The sequence below is a fragment of the Myotis nattereri genome (genome assembly GCF_964212035.1).
Source record: "Myotis nattereri genome assembly, chromosome: X".
In the NCBI taxonomy this organism is placed as follows: domain Eukaryota; kingdom Metazoa; phylum Chordata; class Mammalia; order Chiroptera; family Vespertilionidae; genus Myotis; species Myotis nattereri.
In genome coordinates, this window is record NC_138078.1 from 104,539,399 (window position 1) to 104,554,514 (window position 15,116).

Here is a 15,116-nt window from a genome sequence, read left to right on the forward strand (position 1 = left end):
CTGCCATGTTTTTAATTAAGTATTTTTTTCTAGCAGCAGCTTAACGTTTTTTATTATTGACATTATCACAGATATCCCATATACCCCCCCTTAACCCTCCTTCACTCAGACCCTGTTCTCCCTCCCTCTGGACCTAACCACATTGTTGTCTGTGTCTATGGGCTATGCATATGTGATCTTTGGCTGTTCCCTTCACCTTCTTTCATCCCGTCCGTCCCACCCACCTCCCCTCTAACATCTGTTAGTCTGGACCAAGTATCCATGACTCTGGTTCTATTTTCTCCGTCAGTTTATTTTGTTCATTAGATTTCACATATAAGTGAGATCATATGGCTTTGTCTTTATCCGACTGGCTTATTTCTCCTAGCATTATAATCTCCAGGTCCATTCATGCCATCACAAAAGGTAAGATTTCATTCTTTTTATGGCCAAGTATTATTCCACTCTGTAAGTAGACCACAGCTTTTTTACCCACTTATCTACCAATGGCCACTTGGACGGTTTCCAGACCTCGGCTATTATAAATAACTAGAGGCCCAGTGCACAAAATTCGTGCACTTTGGGGAGGGTGTCCCTCAGCCCGGATTGCAAGAGGGTGCAGGCCAGGCCAAGGGTACCCACCGGTGCAGGGTCAGAGCCAGGGAAGGACATAGGAAGTTAACCAGCCAGGGAGGGACTGCAGGAGGGCTCCAGGGCATGTCCAGCCCATCTTGTTTAGTCCCGGTCGGTCAGACCCTAGCAGCAAGCTAACCTACCGGTTGGAGCATCTGCCCCCTGGTGGTCAGTGCACATCAAAGTGACTGGTCGACCAGTTGACTGTCTGCCCCCTGGTGGTCAATGCACATCATAGTGACTGGTTGAGTGGCCTTAGCATATCATTAGCATATTATGCTTTGATTGGTTGAATGGCCAACTAGGCGACTGGACACTTAGCATATTAGGCTGTTATTATATAGGATGCTGCTATGAACATAGGGGTGCATATATTATTAATGATTGGTGTTCCAGGATTCATAGAATATATTCATAGGATATATTCATAGAAGTGGTATCATTTGGTCAAATGGCAGTTTCATTTTTAATTTTTTAAGGAAACTCCATACTCCTTGCCACAGTGGGTGCACCAGTCTACATTCCCTTTTAGCAGTGCAGTAAGGTTCCCTTTTCTCCACATCCTCTCCACCACTTCATTGTTGATTTACTGATGGTAGCCATTCTGGCAGGTGTGAGGTGATATTTCATTGTGATTTTAATTTGCATCTCTCTGATGATTAGTGATGCTGAGCATTCTTTCATGTCTCTTGGCCATCTGTATGTCCTTTATAGAGAAGGGTCTATTCAGGTCCTTTGCCCATTTTTTAATTGGACTCTTTATCTTTCTGATGTTGAGTTGTATATGATCTTTATATATTTTAGAAATTAAACCCATATCAGATGTATCTTTCCCAAATATGTTCTCCCTGCAGTGAGCTTCCTTTTCATTTTGTTGATGGTTTCTTTGCTGTGCAGAAGCTTTCTAGTTTGCTGTAGTCCCATTTGTTTATTTTTTCCTTTGTTTGCCTCATACTAGAAGATATATTGGCAAAAATATTGCTACAAGAGATGTCTGATATTTTACTATATCTTCTTCTATGATTTTTATGGTTTCACAACTTACATTTAAGTCTTTCATACATTTTGAGTTTATTTTTGTATATGGTGTAAGTTGGTGGTCTAGTTTCATTTTTTTTTGCATGTACTTGTCCAATTTTCCCAACACCATTTCTTGAAGAGACTGTCTTTACTCCATTGTATGCTCTTGCCTCCTTTGTCAAATATTAATTGACCATAAAAGCATGGGTTTATTTCTGGTTCTCTGTTCTGTTCTATTGATCTATATGCCTATTCTTATGCCAGTACCAGGCTGTTTTGATTACAATGGCCTCAGTATAGTTTGATATACTAAGTATATCTACTTAGTATAGTAGTATATTTTGATATCTGATATTGTGACCCATCCAACTTTGCTCTTCTTTCTCAAGATTGCTGAGGCTCTCCAGGGTCTTTTTTATTCCATATAATTTTTTTGAATATTTTTCTAGATCTATGAAATATGCCATTGGTATTTTAATAGTGATTGCATTGAATGTATAGATTGCATTGACTAGTGTGTACATTTTTTTAAAATATATTTTATTGATTTTTCACAGAGAGGAAGGGAGAGAGATAGAGTTAGAAACATCGATGAGAGAGAAACATCGATCAGCTGCCTCTTGCACATCCCCCACCGGGGATGTGCCCGCAACCCAGGTACATGCCCTTGACCAGAATCGAACCCGGGACCTCTCAGTCCACAGGCTGACGCTCTGTCCACTGAGCCAAACCGGTTTCAGCGTGTGTACATTTTAATGATGTTAATTCTACCACTCTATGAACATGGTATATGCTTATGCTTGTTTTGTATCTTACTCAGTTTCTTTCTTTAATGTCCTATAGTTTTCTGAGTACAGGTCTTTTACTTTCTTGGTTAAATTTATTTCTAGGTACCATATTTTTGTTGTTGCAATAGGAAATGGGATGGTTTTCTTAGTTTCTCTTTCTGATAGTTCATTATTGGTGTATAGAAATGCCACTGATTTCTGGATATTGATTTTGTATCCTGTTACTTTGCCAATTTCATTTATTAGACCTGGTAGTTTTATTGTGGAGCCTTTAGGGTTTTCTATATACAATATTATGTCATCTATGAATCATGACACTTTTACTTCTTCCTTTCCAATTTGGATACCTTTTTTCTTCTTCTTGTCTGATCACTGGGGTTAAGACTTCCAGTACTATCTATCCTATCTAATAATAGACAAACATGGTAATTGACCATACCTCCACTACACTTCCCATTGGCTAATCAAGGAGATATGCAAATTAACTGTCAACCAAGGTGGCAGCCGGCAGCCACACAGCTGAAGCGAACATGAGGCTTGGTTGCCCCAGAAATAGAGGAAGCCAAGGTTCCCCGCCTGCCACGGCCCAGCTCTGAGCTCCGGATGCAACGATGTTGCAATTATAGAAGCTAAACCAACCCAGCTACCTGCTTTCAGCCAGCCGGCCTCGAAGCTGGAGCCACAACAAAGTTTCAATTACAGAAGGTAAATAAATCTCAGAATTAAAAAAAGAAAAAGAAAAAAAGGAGAGACTGGGAGCTTCAGTTGCAGTCTTAGCCTGACTGACAGCCCTCAGCACCTCATCCAGACTGGCCAGGCAACTCAGTGGGGATCCCCACCCTGAAGGGGGTGCTGGAAGCCTGAAAACAGCCCTCAGCCTCTCATCGAGGCTGGCTAGGCACCCAGTGGGGACCCCCCCCCCAAAAAAAAGGGTGCGGGCAGCCTGGAAACAGCCCTCAGCCCCTCATCCAGGCTGGCCAGGCACCCCAGTGGGGACTCCCACCCTAAAGGGGGTGCAGGCAGCCTGAAAACAGCCATCAGCCCCTCACCCAGGCTGGCCAGGAACCCCAGAGGGACCCCACCCTGATCCGGGACACCCTTCAGGGCAAAGCAGCTGGCCCCCGCCCGTGCACCAGACCTCTATCCTATATAGTAAAAGGGTAATATGCAAATTGACCCTAACAGCAGAAAGACTGGGAATGACTGGTCACTATGACACACACTGACCACCAGGGGGCAGACGCTCAATGCAGGAGCTGCCCTCTGGTGGTCAGTGAGCTCCCACATGGAGGAGCTCTGCTCAGCCACAAGCCAGGCTGATGGCTGCCAGTACAGCGGTGGTGGTGGAAGCCTCTCCTGCCTCCTCAGCAACGCGAAGGATGTCCGACTGCAACTTAGGCCTGCTCCCCGCTGGCAAGTGGACATCCCCTGAGGGCTGCTGGGCTGCCAGAGGAATGTCTGATTCCCATCTTAGGCCCAATCCCCTGGGGAGCAGGCCTCAACCAGCAGATGGTCATCCCCGAGGGGTCCCAGACTGTGAGAGGGCACAGGCCGGGCTGAGGACCCCCACCCCCGAGTGCACAAATTTTTGTGCACCGGGCCTCTAGTATATATATAAAAGGCTCATATGCTAAGTGTCCGACCATTCAATCAGTAGCTATGACATGCACTGACCACCAGGGGCCAGAAACTCAATGCACAGGCATGGAAACATGGAACAGACTGATGAATCTCAGAGGGGAGGGGCGAGAGGAGAGGGTGGGAAGAGATTAACCAAAGATCTTATATGCATACTAGAGGCCTGGTGCACTGGTGGGGTCCCTCAGCCTGTCCTGTGGGGATCAGGCTGAATCCGTGCACCTGGCCTCTGACATCCCCTGAGGGGTCCCAGATTGCAAGACGGTGAGGGATTTGTGCATTGGGCCTCTAGTGTTGAATAAGAGTGGTGAAAACAGACATTCCTAATCTTGTTCCTGATCTTAAGGGAAATGCTTTTAGTTTTTGCCTATTGAGTATGAGGTTGGCTGTAGGTTTTTTCATGTATGGCCTTTATTATGTTGAGGTATAGTCCCTTTATTTCTACTGTGGTGAGTGTTTTTATCATAAATATGTGGTGGATTTTATTGAATGGTTTTTCTATATTTATTGATATGATCATGTGATTTTTAACTTTCACTTTGTTTATGTGATGTATCACATTTATTTATTTGTGAATGTTGTACCAGCCTTACAATCCCAGAATAAATCCCACTTGATCATGATACATGATGTTTTTATTGTATTGCTGGATTGGATATTGCTAATATTTTGTTGAGGATTTTAGCATCTATGTTCATCAGATATTGGCCTATAGTTTTCTTTCTTTGTTGTGTCTTTATCTGACTTTGGAATTAGGATAATGTTGGCCTTGTAAAAGAGCTTAGAAGTCTTTCTTCCTCTTGAATTTTTGAAATGGCTTGAGGAGGATAGGTGTTAGTTCTTATTTGAATGTTTGGTAAAATTAGCCTGTGAAGCCATCCAGTCCAGGGCTTTTAGTTTGCTAGGAGTTTGTTTGTTTGTTTGTTTAATTCCTGTTTCAATTTCATTAGTTGTTATTGGCCTATTCAGGTTTTCTGATTCTTCCTGATTGAGTTTGGGAAGCTTATATGTTTCTAGGAATTTGTCCATTTCAGCCAGGTTGTCCCATTTGTTGGCATAGCAGCAGCTTAACTTAAATATATTTTTGGCATCATAAATTTCATGAGATGGCAGTAATTTCAACTTCATTTTCGTTCCCTTGCCTGTTTTTTAATGCTCAGACTGAAAAAGGTATGGCTGTGTTCTATTTAGATTGATATAGGATTATGTACATTCGACTGAACTGCTGAACTAATACAGCAACATTTTCATTTGATAGAGTCATATAACTCTCCATGTTTATCAGTTGCAGTATATAGCTTTAACTTTTTGGTTTCAAAGATCAATTTTCAAAACATGACTGCTAAGTTTTCCCAAGTTCACCTTCTAGAATTTTAACTGAAGGCTAAAAATAAAATTGGTGTTAATGTTCGTTTCTAAGAAGATACAGACCTGATCAACTTTTCTCTCCTCTGGGTCCATAGCACTTTGCTTGTTTCTACATTATAGCACTTATTTTATGTTGCTCTGTATTCAAGTTAGCTGTGTTCATGTTTATCTCTTCTCTGATAACCTAAGTTCCTTGTGAATAGCAACTAAGCCCTTAGTGAATACCTTCATAGTACCTAGCATAGCACAGGACACAAAATAGATTCCCTACTGTGTGATTACTGAGTGGATTAAACTTGTCATACACACACACACACACACACACACACACACACACAGCTCACATTTTCTTTTTTCATTCACTTATATATATGCACACACACATACATTTCTTCATGGTTCAGTTTTCATAGGTTGTATGTTTCTAAGAATTTATTATAATGTTTTTTTTAAAAAATATATTTTACAGAGAGGAAGAGAGAGAGATAGAGAGTTAGAAACATCGATGAGAGAGAAACATTGATCAGCTGCCTCCTGCACATCCCCCACTGGGGAAGTGCCCACAACCCAGGTACATGCCCTTGACCGGAATCGAACCCGGGACCTTTCAGTCCGCAGGCCGACACTCTATCCACTGAGCCAAACCGGTTTCGGCTATTTATAATTCTTTATTATCCAATTTGTTGACATATAATTGTTGATAGTAATTTTTTGATGTAATGTCAATTTTATTTTACTTTTTATACCAATTTAGAAGAAAAAACATATCTTTTGATCCTCAATATTTCTGTGCTATTAATTATAAAGTCTTCTCTTTCATTTATAGTTTTATATAATGAGTCCTCTTTTTTTGTTGTTAGTCTAGCTAAGGTTTGTCAATATTGTTTAGGAAAGTGGTCAGCAAACTGCGGCTCTTTGGCCCCTTGAGTGTGGCTCTTCCACAAAATACCACATGCGGGCGTGCACATTACAGTGAGATTGAAACTTCGTTGCCCATGCGCAGAAGTCAGTATTTTGTGGAGATCCACACTCAAGGGGCCAAAGAACCACATGTGGCTCACGAGCCACAGTTTGCCAACCACTGGAAGAGATATCTGTAATATTGTCAACAATAAAAAAGAACAGCTATTAGTTTTCTTAATCTTTTTTATTCTGTTTCATTTCTTTTTTCTCCAATATTTATTATTTCCTTACCTCTGTTAACCCAAAGTTAGGATGTTTTTTGTGATCTTTCTTTTTTCTTAATGTGGTCATTTATCACTGTAACATTCTCTCTTCGTACTGCTTTTGCTGCATCCCATAGGTTTGGGTACATGTGTTTGCATTTTCATTCGTCTCAAGATACTTTCTGATTTTGCTTATTGTTTCTTCTTTAATCCATTGGTTGTTCATTAGTGTGTTGTTTAATTTCCACATATTTTTTAATTTTCCTATTTTCTTCCTGTTACTAACTTCTTAATTTATGACATTGTGGTTAGAAAAGATACTTTATATTATTTCAAATTATTATTACATTTGTTAAGACTTGCTTTCTGTCCTAATATATAATCTAATCTGAAAAGTTCCAGACTTGAAAATAATGTATATTCTGTTGGATGGACTGTTCTGTGTGTATAAGTTAGGGTCATTTGATCTATAGTGTTAAAGTCCCATTTCCTTATTGATTTTGTGTTTGGATAATCTATCCAGTGTTCAAAGTGAGATATTAAAGTGCTCTACTATTATTATATTGCTGTCTATTTCTAACTTCAGTTCTATTAGTATTTATTTTATATTTTTAGGTTCTCCAATGTTGGGTGCATATCTAATTGCAATTGCTATGTCCTCTTGTTGAATGGACCCCTTTTTCATTATATAGTGACCTTCTTTGTCTCCTCTGACAGGTTTGGACTAAAAAATTATTTTGTCTGATATTAGTATAGCTATCCTGCTCTCTTTGGTTACCATTTGCATGGAATATCTTTTCCATCCCTTTACTTTGAGCCTATGGGTGTCGCTAAAGCTGAAGTGAGTCTTTTGCAGGTGGTATATATTTGAATTTTTAAAAATTCATTTAGCCACTGGGGGTTTTTTATTGGAAAATTTAATACATTTTAATTTAAAGTATTATTGATAGGTAAGGATGTACTGTTGCCATTTAAAAAAAATTGATTTATGGCCTTTTTCTAGTTCCTTTTTTTCCTTCCTTCCTTCCTTCCTTCCTTCCTTCCTTCCTTCCTTCCATCTTCCCTTGGGTTTGTTGATATTTTTAGTACTATGCTTTAATTATTTTCTCTTTATATTCTGTGTTTCTACTAGAAATTTTTTTCTTTGTTGATACCATAAGACTTACACATAACATCATATAGTTACAACACTATTTTAAGCTGATAGCAGTTAACTTCAATCACATATAAAAACTCTACACTTTTACTTCTTCCCTATATATTTTATGCTATTGATGTCACACTTTATATCTTTGTTTATTGTGCACCATTAATGGATTATTGTAGCCATAGTTATTTTTTAAAACTTGTTTTTTTTTACTTGAGTTAAAACCAATGTATGGATCAACATTACATTATTAGAGTATTCTGAATTTTATTGTATATTTACCTTAATCAGTGAATTAAAACATGCTAACATAGATTTTCATGTTGTTACTATTGTCCTTTTGTGTCAAATTAGTTTATTTAAAATTAAGTTATTTTGAAATGAAAAAAATATATAGAAACAATGTTATAAATGAAGACCAGTTCCAGAATCTACCCACAAAATCTCTTTAACCCATAATGTAACTGGCCTATATTATTATTTTTATTTTAAACCTAACCACCTTTTAAACAAAGTATTTATGTATTAGGAAAATACATTTAGAATTCTAACTTAGTATACTTAGGGAACATCTCTTTTCCCACCTCTACTTTAATTAATACAGAAATCCATGGGAAACTGCTCTTACATTTTAGACATGGGAGCAGCAAATAAAATTTCCCAGTGTGGCCTCAGCTTCACTGTTATGATGAGGACAGGGATAGCAGTTCTGTAGTGGAAGTTTTGGCAGCAGAGTAAAAGTTCTATTGGCACCCAGCAGGTGTGGCTCAGTGGTTGAGCATTGACCTCAGACCAGGAGGTCACAGTTTGATTCCTGATCAGGGCATATTGCCCAGGTTGTGGGCTTGATCCCCAGTGTGAGTCATGCAGGAGGCAGCCCATCACTGATTCTCTCTCATCATTGATGTTTCTATATCTCCCTCTCCCTTCCTCTCTGAAATCAATAAAAATATAGTTTTTTAAAAATTTTCTATTGGCAGGGATCCTTACAATGGCAGTAACAATGGCAGTGGTGGTGGTATTGATCTCATCACTAGTGACAGAGAAAAGATAGCAAGGTGCTCAGTCATTATGGGGACTCTTCCTCTAGGTGTGACTAATTCATAAAGAACACATGGGAGGGATTTGAACATGGTGGCCAACAGGATGGCAGGGAGCGAGATAGTGTGACAGACTAAAGGAGTGAGAGGGGTGTGTGTGGTATGTGTGAGGGACAGATATATTAGGAGTCCCATGGACTGGAAGATCGGACTCTCCTATATGGGGAGCCGCTGCTACCAGGGTGGGCAGCCCCAGGCCAGCATGGCTTTGGCACAGAATCCATGCCATCTTGTAGAGGGTAGCAACAGAGGCCAGGAGTGCTGCCACTCCAACATACAGACCGACCTTGGAACCACCCCCAGACCTGTGCAGGGAGCTGCTTGCCAGCCATAATGGGTATGGAACCATGGCCATGATCCAGCAATTAACAGTGTGGTACTACCACTCGGGTCCCAGTTAGTGCACTCCAGACAGACCTCCTGAGCTGTGCCTCCTAGCCAGAGCTCAAACCCAGCATCCCAGGATCCAGCACTTCAGGTCCCTGTGCCGTGAGTGCAAGCCAGAGGTATTCCACACCCTGCTCCATCCCTGGTCCCAGTACAGAGCCACAGCCCAGTGTGGGCTACATCCCCACCCAGACAGATGACTTCCCCAGAGCACTCCACCCCCACACAGACAGAGCCTTTGGACTGTGGGCACTCTTCACTCAACACAGACAGAGCCTGTGTCCAGTGCATGCTACTCCCCCGGCACACACAGAGCTGTCACCCAGTGCATGCCCTAACCCTGGCCCAGGTCAGAGCTGCTAGTGTGATCTGGTGTGCTCAGCCATAGCTCACAGGACCATGCTGAAAGTGCACTTCCAGAAGGACCTAGGGTACCATCCTGCCTTGGGTGCTGGGGCTGCACAGTGAATTGCATGTCAGAGGCCTCTGGGCCCTCACAGGGAGTTGCACACCAGAGGAGTTGTGCATGTGCCACCACCAACCCCAGAAAACAGACAACTGAGGGATCAGAACCATGGGAGAAGGGGGGTATAATTAAGAGCAGAGACAATAAAGGTGTGAAACTCAAGGCAGACCCTGCCCCTGGGCTAGAGAGTCCTGGAACATTGGACTGATAGGGGCTTCAACTCCTTGGGCCCCAAGCAGGGAGCCCAGGACCAGGAGAGAGCAAAAATGGGGAGTCAAAGAAACAACCCCCAAAGGGAAGAAAAGGAGGAATCACCAGAAAAGGTACTAAATGAAATGGAGGCAAGCAGTATGAAGAGAAATAATTCAGAGTAAGGGTCATAAATTTCCTAAACTGACTGAATGAGAAATTCAACAACATATAAGAATCAAGAGGAAATGAAAAATGATATAGTTATAAAAAAACAACAACAAAACACAATGAAAGTTTTCAGCGGTAGACTAGAAGTGGAGGATTGAATAAGCAAGCTAGAAGACAGGCTAGAATAACACCCAATCTGAATAGCAATTGGAGAAAAAAAATTAGAAAGCAGGAGGAGAGCTTAAGGGAGCTTTGGGACAAAATGAAATGAGGGAACATCTACATAATAGGGGTGCCACAGGACAAGAAGAGGAGCAAGAATTAGAAAATCTATTTGAAGAAATGACAGAAAACTTCCCTGATTTGGGGCGGAAAAAGTCACACAAGCAAACAGTGTCCAAAGCAAGACAAACCCAAAAAGACCCACACCAAGATATGTCATAATAACAATGGCAAAGGTTAACGACAAAGAGAGAATCTTAAAGGCTGGAAGAGAGAGACATAGAGTTACCTACAAGGGATTTCCCATCAGATTATCAAATGATTTCTCAACAGAAATACATGAGGCCAGAATGGAATGGAATGAAGTATACAAAGTAATGCAAAGCAAGGGGCTGAATCCAAGAATACTCTATCCAGCAAGGCTATCATTCAAAATAAAAGGAGAAATCAGGAACTTCGCAGACAAAAAAAGGCTAAGGGGTTTATCCTTACCAAGCCAGCAATGCAAGAAATGTTAAAGGAACTGTTCTAAAAGGAAGAAGTAGAAAAAGAAGAAGGGACACAGTCATAAAGAATAAAAATGGCTACAAACAAATACTTATCAATAACCTTAAACATAAATGGATTAAATGCTCTAATCAAAAGACATAGGGTGGCTGAATAGATAAGAAAACATGACCCATATTTTTGCTGTCTACAAGAGATCCACCTCAGAATAAGGGACTCATACAGCCTGAAAGTGAAGGGATGGAAAAATATTTTTCAGGCAAATAGAAATGAAAATAAAAAGCTGTGGTAGCAATACTTACATGTGACAAAATAGACCTCAAAGTGAAGGCCATAACAAGAGATAAGGGAAGCCACTTCATAATACTAAAGGGATCAATACAAAAGGAGGATATAACTCTGGTAAATGTATATGCACCCAATGCAGGAGCACCCAAATACATAAGAAAACAAACAAAAATAAAGCAAAAATCTTCTGGAAGACCTCAAGGGAGAGATAAAAAGCAATACGATCATAGTAGGGGACTTTAACACCCCATTAACATCACTGATAAATCTTCTAGACAAAAAAATCAACAAATAAACAGCAATTCTAAATGACTCACTAGATCAGATGGACTTAATGGACATCTGCAGAACATTTCACCCCAAAGCTATGGAATATACATAGGACATTTTCAAAGATAGACTACATATTAGAACAAAGGATAAGTATCTACAAATTCAAGAAGATTAAAATCATATCAAGCATCTTCTCAGATCACAATTGCATAAAATTAGAAATCAATCCACAATAATAAAAGACAAACATGCAAATTGACCATATCTTCGCTACACCTTAAGCCATGCCCTCCAGCCAATCAGAGCGACTATATGCAAATTAATCCAACCAAGATGGCGGCTGACAGCCACGGAGCTGGAGCAAGCAGGAGGCTTGGTTGCCCCAATGATGAAGGAAGCCAAGCTTCTTGCCTGCCACTGCCAGCTCTTAGCTCCACTCAAAGCAACAAAGTTTCAATTATAGAAGATAAATAAACCCAGATGCCTGCTTTCAGTGGGTCGTGGCCATGGAGCTGGAGCCTTGGGTTGCCCCTGGAGATGGAGGAAGCCAAGCTTCCCTTCCGCCCACCCTGGTCAGCTCTGAGCTCCACTCCAGGCTACAAAGTTTCAATTATAGAAGGTAAATAAATCCCAGAATAAAAAAGAAAAAAGGAGAGGCTGGGAGCTTCTGTCGCCAGGAGGGCTTGGCCAGCCTGAAAACGGACCTCAGCCCCTCACCCAGACTTGTCAGGCACCCCAGTGGGGACCCCCCATCCTAAAAGGGGTGTGTCCAGCCTGCAAACAGCTATCATCCCCTCACCCAGGCTGGCCAGGCACCCCAGCGGGACCCCCACCCTGATCCAGGACACTCTTTAGGGCAAACCAGCTGGCCCCGACCCGTGCACCAGGCCTCTATCTCATATAATAAAAGAGTAATATGCAAATTGACCCTAACAGCAGAGTGACTGGGAATGACTGGTCACTATGACACACACTGACCACCAGGAGGCAGACGCTCAATTCAGGAGCTGCCCCCTGGTGGTCAGTGAGCTCCTACAGGGGGAGCTCTGCTCAGCCACAAGCCAGGCTGATGGCTGTCAGTACAGTGGTGGTGGTGGGAGCCTCTCCCATCTCCTCAGCAGTGCTAAGGATGTCCGACTGCAGCTTAGGCCTGCTCCCTGCTGGCAAGTGAACATCCACCTAGGGCTGCCGGGCTGCCAGAGGGATGTATGACTGCCAGCTTAAGCCCAATCCGCCAGGGAGCAGGCCTAAGCCAGCGGATGGTCATCCCCCGAGGGGTCCCAGACTGCGAGAGGGCACAGGCTGGGCTGAGGGACCCCCCCGAGTGCACAAATTTTTGTGCACCAGGCCTCTAGTTACAATATAAACAAAAATCAAACACTTGGAGGCTAAATAGAATGTTATTAAACAAGGAATGGGTTACCAAAGCAATCAATGAAGAAATAAAAAACATCCTGGAAACAAAGACAATGAAAATACAATAATCCAAAATCTGTGGAACACAGTGAAAGCAGTTCTGAGAGGGAAGTTCATAGCATTACAAGTCTACCTCAAAGAAAAAAAGAGAAAGAAAAAGAAAAAACTGGTAATAAATTAAATTATCTAACACTAAGACTTAAAGAATGAGAAAGAGAGCAACAGGAAAAGCCCAGAGTAAGCAGGAGGATGGAAATAATAAAGATCAAAGCAGAAATAAATTATATATATATGTATATTCAATAAAAACAAGAGCTGTTTCTTTGAAAGGATAAACAAGTTTGATGAACTTCTGGTCAGGATCACTAAGAAACAAAGAGAGAGGACCCAAATAAACAAAATAAGAAATGAAAGAGGTGAAGTAACAACCAACCCCAAAGAAATACAAAGGATTGTAAAAATATACAATGAATAACTATATTACAACAAACTGGACAACCTAGAAGAAATAGACATACTCCTAGAAAAATACAGTAGGTCCTCGGGTTACATCAGAGATCTGTTACGGCACCATGTAACGCGATTTTTGCCGTAAGTTGGAACTCACCTACATAAGCACCTACATCACTCACATGGAGCACATACACAACAATAATGATTTTTTAAAAATTATTTTTAAAAAAATTAAAAGAAAGATAACAATTCCTGACCTTTACTTGTGATAAAATAAATAATAAAAAACATAAAGCACATATGCACATACGTCAAAATGACAGAACTTTTTTTTATAAAGAAATGGCAGATGGCGACGTAACCATGAGACGATGTACATCAAGTCCGACATAATCCGAGAACTGCCTGTACAATCTTCCATAACTCAATCATGAAATAACAAAAACTCTGAATAGGCTGATAACGATGGAGGAAATTGAAGCAGTCATCAAGAAACTTCCAGTAAACAGTAGCCCTGGGCCGGATGGCATCACAGGGGAGTTTTATCAAACATTCAGAGAAGAACTAAAACCTGTCTTCTGACTATTCCAAAATATTCAAGAGGAAGGAACACTCCCAAACTCTTTCTGTGAAGCCAGCATTATCCTAATTCCTAAACCAAATAAAGACACTATAAAGAAATTATAGGCCAATGTTCCTGATGAACATAGATGCCAAAATCCTCAACAAGATTCTAGCAAATTGGATCCAGCATTACATTAGAAAGATCATACACCATGACCAAGTGGGATTTATTCCAGGGATGCAAGGCTGGTATAATATCTGCAAATCAATAAGCGTGATACATCACATAAACAAACTGAGAGATAAAAATCACATAGTCATAGCAATTGATGCAGAAAAAGCATTTGACAAAACCCAACACCCTTTCTTGATAAAAGCGCTCAGCAAGGTGGTAGAATCAACATCATTAAAATATCCATACTATCCAAAGCAATCTATAGATTCAATGGAATCCCCATTAAAATACCAATGGCATATTTTACAGACCTGGAAGAAACTCTCCAAAAATTCATATGGAATAAAAAAAAATACTCCGAATAGCTGCAGCAATTCTGAGAAAGAAGAAAAAAGTTGGAGGGATCACAATACTATATATTAGCTATACTACAAAGCCACTGTTCTCAAGAGTGCCTGATACTAACACAAGAACAGACATATAGACCAATGGAATAGAACAGAGAGCCCAGAAATCCGCCCAAACCATTATGCTCAATTAATATTTGACAAAGGAGGTAAGAGCGTACAATGGAGTCATGACAGTCTGTTCAATAAATGGTGTCAGGAAATAGTACAGATACATGCAAAAAAATGAAACTAGACCACCAACTTACACCATACACAAAAATAAACTCAAAATGGATAATGGACTTAAATGTAAGATGGAAACCATAAAAATCTTAGACAAATCCACAGGCAGCAAAATATTAGACATATGTCATAGCGATATCTTTACTGACACAATTCCTTGGGCAATAGAAACTAAGGAGATAATAAACAAATGGGACTACATCAAAATAAAAAGCTCTGCACAGCAAAAGAAACCATCAACAAAACAACAAGAAAGCCCACTGCATGGGAAAACATACTTGCCAATGTTATATCTGGTAACTGTTTAATCTCCAAAATTTGTAGGGAACTCATACAACCTAACAAAAGGAAGATAAACAATCCAATAAAAAAAATGGGCAAAGGACCTAAATAGACACTTTTCGAAAGAGAACATTCAAAAATCCAGGAGACATATGAAAACATGCTCAAAGTCACTAATCATCCAAGAAATGCAAATCAAAACAACAATGAGATACCATCTCACACTTGTCAGATTGGCTATCATCAACAAAT